This window comes from Nestor notabilis, unplaced genomic scaffold, assembly GCF_000696875.1.
Source record: "Nestor notabilis isolate BGI_N333 unplaced genomic scaffold, ASM69687v1 scaffold24593, whole genome shotgun sequence".
NCBI classification, from domain to species: Eukaryota; Metazoa; Chordata; class Aves; order Psittaciformes; family Psittacidae; genus Nestor; species Nestor notabilis.
In genome coordinates, this window is record NW_009923683.1 from 53799 (window position 1) to 62691 (window position 8893).

An 8893-nucleotide genomic window follows, 5' to 3' on the forward strand; every position below is an offset into this window, starting at 1 on the left:
ACTGGTTACCTCAGCACCGCTGTCAGCTGGAGATAACTGGGATGCAGACACGCGGCAGCCCAAATCCCTGCTGCCCTCCCCCTTTCTGCAGCAAGGGCAGGTCCCATTATTCTGGCCTGGAGGTGAGCAGCCAAGTGTGTGCACCAGCCGGCAAATGAATATATAAATATTTATTCAAAGGAAGAGAGGAACAGACGTTCCCGAGGCTGCACTTGCCGCGTACGCAGCAACTCCGGGGAGCCTGCAACTTGTCTTCTGTCCCTGTTCCTGCCTCCTGTCATCTCACACACCCTGGATTTGCCCCTCTGCCTCCCCACCTTCTGCCCCCCCAGCTCCTGTCCTTCACCTCTACATCTTTCATGTCCCTTTCTCCTGTGTTTGGGACTTTTTTTTGAGCACTGCAATGCTGCTCTTTAAGACTTTGGGAATCTTTTCCTAAAGTTTAAGTAAAGCAAGTTCTGATAACTTACCTTTTCCCAGATCTATAAAATTAACTTCCCAGAAACCTTCCTGAGATGGGATTTGCTCTGCAATACCAGGGCTCTCACATAGCTCCATCCCACCTATACACGTGTAGCTGCGGGAAAGCAGAATTCCCAGCTTCTGCCAACCAATTCTCCGCAAGCCTGGACACATCATTTTATCTTTCCATTGCCTTATTTCCTTGTCTATGGAACAGGAGGGACGTTACTTTTATCTCCTTATAGCAACATTTCTGTTCCTCTCCTTCAGCCTACCAATTTCAAAAGCAGAAGGGAAAGAGATGCTTCCAAATGCTTTCACCTTACAAAGAGATGCTGAAGAGGGGACCAGCGCATCTGTCTTTGGTTCACTTGGACACAGGGAGAGGAATTGAGCTGCTGAATGAGGGACCCTTGTATCTACCCAAGGTTGGTACTGCTGGACCCCCAAAGCCAGGCAGAGGCTCCCTCCCCCCCGGCCAAGCTCCCCACCCCAAATCACCCTGCGTCTCCATCGCACTGTTTAAAGATTCCAGGCTAAGTAAACATCCCCCTTCATTTTCTTCGTCTAAATAGAAATGTTTTGATTTCGCATCAATCTGAGGAAGCCGTTTATAACCTGAGCCTGTCACACGGACTTTTCATCTCTGCCCAGGACAAACTCTCCCACATGCTCTATTTACACTGAGCACTTCCTCTGAAAACAATGCCACCGGGAGTTTACTCCGCTTGCCCCCTCCCCACACCCTGCAAGGGGACACCGGCTCCCTCCCCTCCGCACCCAGCCCCGTGGCATCTTGAGAGCAAACCTCCCTTTGAAGAACAGCTAATGGCTTGTCACAACCAACCAGGCCTGGCAAGGAGCAGGACAAAAGACACCTCACCATTTTGCTCCCTCGTCCCCCTTGAACTTGATGCCCACAAGCCCAGCTCTGTCCCCACTGCCCCTCTTTCCCCTGGACCGCATGTGCTGCAGTGCCCTGTGTGCAGCTCTGGGCTCTCTCCTTCCATGCAGTCCCTAAAGCAGCACCTCCTCAGCCATGAACTCCACAGTGGGGTGCTGCCAAGGTGGGCACAGCTTAGCTCTGCCTCCCTCCAGGGGAGAAGAGGGGCTGAGGGGGACACAGCATGTCTGGGAATGAAGGGCTTTGCAGCATGGACAGAAATAGGGCATCCTGGGCAAGGGGCAAATGCTGCTGTGACTAGAAGGTCTGGCTTTGCAGGAAAAGGAAAAGAGAACCAAAGTATGGCTTTGGCCTGGGGTCAGTGAAGAAACACACCCTGGTAGAGAGGAGAAAGGGTCCTGGCTGTAAGAGAGGCATGTGGGAGCTGCATGAACCAGTCGGCAGGGTGGAGGAGAAGGGGCCCTGGCTATTTACTGGTGCGGGAACTTAGTGGTGTAGGAAGAGCCGGGGGCACAGGGGGGACCCTGATGGATGGTATGGGGCTGAGAAGGGGCAGGAGAAGAGGGAAAGGAGAAGAGGGAAAGGAGAAGAGGTGCAGGAGGGCCGGTGCTGCAGGGAGAGGGGTGCTGGCTGGGGAGGGATGGCACGCTGTCACTTCAGAGGGCTGGGTACGTCGAACAGATGGAGCTTTCATATTCCTATTGAAGAGTTTTAAGCCCAGCTGAGCAGCTCCGTTCAAGAGGGAGGTCCCAGTGCCAGCTTTCCAGGAGCTGCAAGCTCTCATTCGATTAATTATTAACGGTATTATTTGGGGCGGGGAGGGGGAGGAAGGAGGGCTGACATGCTGCACAGTCCTTTTCTCTTTTAACCACTCTGGTGCAAGCTTGACTGGAGAGACTCCAGTCTGCCTGGGAGCCCCAGACAGGGAGGCAGCATGGCTCGCTGGGTGAGGATGCTGCTGAAGCCTCTTCACACTTGAGCCAAAGGTTTGGAGCTCAGGACAGAGCCAAACCCTCACAGAAGAAGGCTGCTGGGGCATTGGGCTTCCTCAGAGCAAGGCCCTGGTTGTGCCCAGCCACATGCCAGGAGGAGGCAGGGAAGGCAGCCAAACGCTCAGCCCCTTCCAGAAAACACTTCCCTTCCAGCACAAAGCCTTGTGCATTATCCCGGGCAGGGCCAGGGCGAAGGCAAAGGCAGCAACAGCCCGGGTATGGCCCCCAATGCGTGAGAGTGGATTTAGTGTGTATTTTCCCCTCTTCAGTTTATCAATAAAACGTTTTATTGCTTTTAGCCCAGGAAATGACCTTGGATTAGCGGATGCCGTCTCTTCTGGCTGACCTTGGGGAGTTCACAAAGGCTCTTTAACAACCTCCTCTGCCCTGCAAGCACGGATCCCGCCTGTGCGCGTCTGCGTGAAGCCGGGGAAGCCCTCGGTGCGAGAGTTGGACCTGACAGGCTCCAGCTCAGCACTGGGCAGGGAGGAGAAGGAGAATCAAAGACGTGGGAGGAGAAATGAAACGAGCAGCCAGGGTGTCCTTACACACTCCCTGCTTTCCCATAGCCCTGAGGGATCTCCCCACACACCCCAGGCATAAACCGTGGAGGAAAAGCTGGGCACTCTGCTCTGGTGCTCATGTCAGAGCGCAGTCTGCCTGCGCACAGCACTGCTTGACCTTCTCCTGCCTGCCACACTGACACCTCCAGCCGCACAAGAGGCCACTTTGCTCCCTATTTCCAGCTCCCACAGCCTGGGTCAGGGTTGACCCAAAGGAGCAGAGATCAGTACTAGTTCCCTTTCTGCTTCCCTCTGCTCAGCCTTCTCAGCCGCAGAGTTAGGCTGTGATTTTCTGGTGACAGTGAGGGGCAGTGTACAGAAACCAGCGCTGGGCAGTGAATGACAGAAGGTATCCTGAGAGGAGGGGAAGCACCGGGGCTCTGGGGCTGCTGCTGGGGCTTCTCCAGGAGAACAGCTCATGAACACGGGCAGCCCCCCCGTCCCCTCAACAGCAAATAGCCACATCATCTCTGAATGGTGTTTATTTTCAGCGCAGAAGTGTAGTTACGGAAGGAGGGAAAGGGACAGGAGAAACCAAGAGGAATTTTCCTCCTCACGGGAACAGAAACTACAAGCAAAGAGGGCTCTAAGCCAGAGCGAGGTCCCTGCACAGCACAGGGCAAAGCCTGCAAGGGTGCTGCAGCAAACAGCCCATCCTCGCTGCCCTGCCTCGCTAACACAAGCCTCCCCTTCCATCCACGGCCCCTCCTCGCATCCCCCTGCAGTGTCCCCTAGTACAGGGCACAGAGGGTCCCCATCCCCTCCCGCAGACACCCCCAACTCTTCCTGTGCCTCACGCAGAGGGAAACCCACCTGGTGTCATGGCCAGGGTGGCTTTGCCCTCCCCAGAGTGTGCTCCCAGCCCCCAGGTGCCCGTTTCCTCCAGCCGTGTCCTCCTGAAGAGCGAGCCCTAAAGTGTTAACGGCGATTGGTGAAATGGCACAGCAGATTGCTACAATAAATAATTTACTGATATTTATAAATATTCAAATCAGCAGGCTTCAGAAATTGAAAGGGGGGGGCTGAGCTGACGGGGAGGAGGGGTGTTTAGGGAGGGGGGGGGGGGTGAAATTAATTCCCAGGCTCTCCAAATTCATTTGAGAACTGTTTCTCATTTCAAACAAATATTAAATCTTTTGGTGTCAAGCCTCCAAAATAAAATATCAAACAGAAAGTCACTACCCTCCTGGTGGCTGATGCCTTGTCTCCTGTGACACGGGGTGCCTGTGGCCCTGTCTCCACTGGGAGAACAACCACAGCCTGCACTGACGAAGTGCCTGTGTAAGAGCAGGTCAACCAGCCATACCTGTAAGCCCACTGCACCACCAACAGTGATCCGAGACAGGAATTCCTGTTAACAACACCTACAAGACCTTGCCTTCATCTTCCAGTGGATTCTCTAAATCCCATTGGGAAGAAAGGGCTGAATGTTGGAGCAATGAAGGTGGAGCCAGGACTCCTGATTCACCATGGGAACATGACCTGGCAGTAAACATGAAACAGGGGGTCAGGGCTCCTGACTTTCACTCTTGCTCTGGAAAGGAATTTGGTTTTAGAGACTTAAGCTGGAGGTTAGAAGCCAGAAGCGCTGGCTTCCAGCCTGGTTTCCATGCCTTAGTTTCCCCATGCAGAGGAGGAGGAACAAGAATGATTACCCACCCTGTGGGCTGGATGTTTACTCAGTGCTTTGAGACCTCCATATCAGCACTCTGTCACTGTGCTGCATTCTTACTGAGCCTTTTCCACCTCTGAGCATCCTACTGACCCCTTAGATGGCCAAGGGAGATGATCCTGTGTCCTCTCCTGGACCACCCCATTGGTAACACCAAGCTCCAGCATGGGATGAATTTCCCCTAGATGAATAATGGCTTTTCTAATGCACGGGCAGGCTGTCAGCTTCCCTACTCCCAGTGTTTTATGGGTTTAACTGAACGGCTCTGAACTCCCTAGTAAGAAATAAAGTTATCCCTCAGCGTCCCTTCTAAACATTTCACTCAGTGCAAACGGTGTTTAAGAAAAATGAGGACATATTTCTTCTTAAGGATGCAGTATCCCCCTTCAGAGGCCTAATTTATGCCATATATCACTGGCCAGGGAGAGAAAGGCAGCACAGACCTCACACTAGGAGTGAGCTGGCCCTAGCACAGCCCAGGCACAGCCTCTCCTGCTGCAATGGTGCAATGGGCTGCAACTCAAAGTCCTCCAGAGTCCGCAGAGTCCCCGCTGGAGAGCAGAGCCCGGCTGCAGGCAGCAGAGCAGGACGGACACCAGCACTGCGCCTCCTCTGCTGCCACAGCCGCATCTCCTACCTCAGACACCTCCTCTGCACCACCCCAGCCTGCATGGACCCCGTCCTGCTCACCCTGCCCCACGACAGCCTCCACGCTGCCTCCTCACCTGCCGCTGACCTGCTCTGCTGCCGCTCCACCAGCTCTTCACAGGCATTTGGCACAGCTGGTGGGGAGAGTGCTTCAACCGCGAGCAAGGACAGGACTAATCCTTCTTCACAGCTCTTTAGTAACGCACGTCTGAACCTTCTCCTGAGCAGATCGCAAAAATGATCCTAAACGTGCTTTGATCTTGTCCACCCCTCCTTACTCTGAGAGCCGCCAAGGCTCTGCTGCTCAGCCCTGAGCACCCAAAGCTCCTCGCCTCTGCCCTTCCCTTGCCCTGCTCTGCACTCACATACCCTGACCCCTCCAAAGGACAAGAAATAAGCCCTTCTTTCTGCATAACAGTAAGACAGGAAACTTCCAGAATTAACAAAACGAGCAGTATGGTAAGAAGAGGGGAAAAAAGCGAGTAATGGGAGTCAGGAACTTTGGTTCTCCTCCCTGCTCTGCTGCTGACCTGCTGCTTTTCTTTGGGCAAATAACATCACCCAGGCTCCCATTTTGCCCTTAACCTGCTGGCTTCTGTCAGATGGTCATAAGGTTTCTTGCCTAGCTTAACAGGCCCAGTACCTCCTTTGCAATTGTAGGTGCTACTGCAATTCAAGCAACAGCAGAGGAAAAGCAGGGATTCAAGACAGTCCGGAGCTAGAAAGTTCTTTGTATCCTACAGCCAATTTTCTAGTTCATCTGTCAGTACAGGATGAGACATTTCAACACTTTCCTCCTCTTGGTCCCCTGAAAACCTGCTCTCAGAGCTCCAGCCTAATGCGGTGAGCAGGGTCTCGCTGCTCCTGGGGAGCCTTCTGTCTTCAGAGTCTTTCTTTCAGATAACATAAAGCCAAGAGGATTGGCTTTTCTGATCCAGTTTCTCCTCCTTGCCCTATTTATTTATTTATTATTAATTCTTTTAGTCCAGTTAAAAGGTTTACTATCCAGAGGAGCCTAAGTGGCCTCACTCAGCCTAAGTAACTCTATAAATCAAGCAGAACTGCTAACATCTACATCACAATCCTGCCATCAATCTCCCCACAGGTTGTGAAGAAAACCAAGGGGAAAGACGCAAAAGGGAGAGTGAAGAGTAATAGCTCATCACCACCGGGTCCCTGCAGGCTGGCTGTGGCCCTTGAAAAACTCCCTATGAAGCCAGACATGTTGTCAGGGCAACTAAATGCAAACACAGTGCCAAACTTCACCTCCTGTAGACACACATGCACACTGCGGGTGCTGTGTCAGGAGGACAGGGTGGATGCAGAGAGAGGGATGGAGGGGGTGGTGGAGAGCAAAGAGGGCTGGGAAAGCCTCTGGAGCAGGTTCTGCCATGGGATCCAGCTCCCAAGGAACGAAGAGGAGGCCAAGATGTGAGCCTCTGTGAAAAGCTGCACAGAGCCCTTTGTAAATGCTGAAGGAGGTGGGGCAGAGAAACACTGAAGTGGTAGAGAGAGAACCAGACTTAGCTGTAAGCACTGACGTTGGGGAATTAAAAGGACCTGGGAGAGACAACGGGTTTCTAAAACGACACAGTTTCAGAAGGGAATTGCTCTAAGTTTCATCAGTTCCTCTTGGTAACTACCTTTAATGAGTTACTCTACAGAGAATCCAAACCCACCATGACCCAAAGTCAGTGGAGAGCAGCTCCCTGGCTTCAGACTGGGCTTAGAGTCATCCCTAATTGAGGGCAGGGGTTAAGTGAGCCACCTTCTAAACAAGGGTCCCTCCAAACCCTGGTGGTAGTGGGTAGGTGGTTTAAGAGCAATTTGCAATCCCTTTCAGCACTATTAAGCTCAGACCCAACAAAGAATGCAGACTCCTAATTAATTGCAGTGGGAAGTCAGGAGCTAAATGGGAGTTGGGAGCCTGAATGCTTGTTGCATCACTAAGAAACACAGGGCCGGGAAAAGTTCATTACTGTGGTCTTTCAAGGTCCTGCAAAGTAAATCAGTGTGTTAGGTCACATGAGGGAAATGAGACCTCAGCAAGAGCTGCATGACAGAGGGCAAACTCAAGCATCTTAGCCTTGCAGCTTGTTTTACACCCTCCCCACAGCCCTCGACCGCTGCCTGAGCTGTATGTGAGCAGGTAAAATGCTCTGGGCTTGGCATGCAAAAGGGACACTTGGATTTCTTAGAGGTTTCTGTAATCCCCAAGTGGGGATGGGAGTCTCTTCTGAACCCAGAGAGCACCCATCACACGCAGCACTGGGCGTTCAAGGGCTCTTTAAACCCTGGAGATGCCTGGCACCTGCAAATACTGTGCAACATGGCTGGGAGAAACACTTGTCCATCCTGTTTGCGTGGAAGAGGCTCACGGGCTGGCCAGAGGAGAGCTGAGCTCTGGTGTGAAAGCACTGGGATATCCCTGAGCTTGTCAACTCAGCAGTCCTGGCAGAGCTGCATAGGAGAGAAGCTGGGCTGTGGGGACATTCACCCCTCACTTCCCAGCGCTCACACCACACTAATTCTGTCTTGCCTTTTGCTGCTCTTTCTTCTGGTCATTAATGCTCATCTTCTCACCTCTCCTGTCCTCCTGAGCCCGCTCGTGCGCTGGCACTACCACTAATTGTGAACACACACGTGTACAAGAACGAGGCTGTGCCGGAGCACTACCACATGCAGGGGCACACATGACCCAGCACACACACACACACACGCCTGTGCATGTGCTCATGGAACAGCCTGCACACGGAACACATGCTAACGCACACAAGACATAGCTAATGCACACAAACATCCGTGTACCTGTGCCTATTCCAAGTCCTACACCCGCACACCGCGGTACACACGGGTGCACAGTGACTGCACCTCCCTAGAGGCGCGCACCCGCATGCACCCAGCTCTGCTCAGCCCCAAACGCAGTGAGCACCCACAGACACACAGCCCACATGCAGACACGCACAGGCAGAGCACCCTGCATGCACTCACACACTCACACACGCTTTCGGCTCAAGCCCGCATGCCAGGAGCGGTTTATTCTGCAGCTTGGAGTGAGGAGACAGTGGGCTCCCAGCCGGACGCTGCAGCCGGACTCAGCAGCAGGGACAGACACACTCCCCATCCCACCACAGAGCCCCTCTTTACCCCCAGCCCAGCTGCACCTCACACCTTAAGGCAAAAAGAGCATCGGTGAGTGTCTCACTGGAGCTGGCGTCCCAGCGGAGTGTGTGTGCCGGGCAGGGGATCTCTCCCTCTCCCTCTCTCTTCCACTCGCATCTTTTCATGAACTCTATTTCTCTTTCCTTTCTGAAAACAACTGAGCTGTAAATACTGTTTAACCTTCTTCCCCCCTTCCCCCCTCCCCTCCGCACTATAAAAACACAAATATGCCATAACTCAGCTGGCTCAGCCGCCGCGCCTCCAACATGCCCTGCTCCAGGCCTCTCAGGAAGGTCATAACAAACGACTTTCCGATTCAGTGCTCCTGAAATAATTTTGTGTATTAAAACCTGAATCTGCACTTTCTGGACCGAAAGCCTCTCTTAATTATGGCAAGCGTCCTTGGGATGGACAGTGATCCTTCACCACGGCACCGCTAACCAACCGGAGAGGCTCCAGCTCCCCACCACCTCCTCCTCCTCCCGCTGCC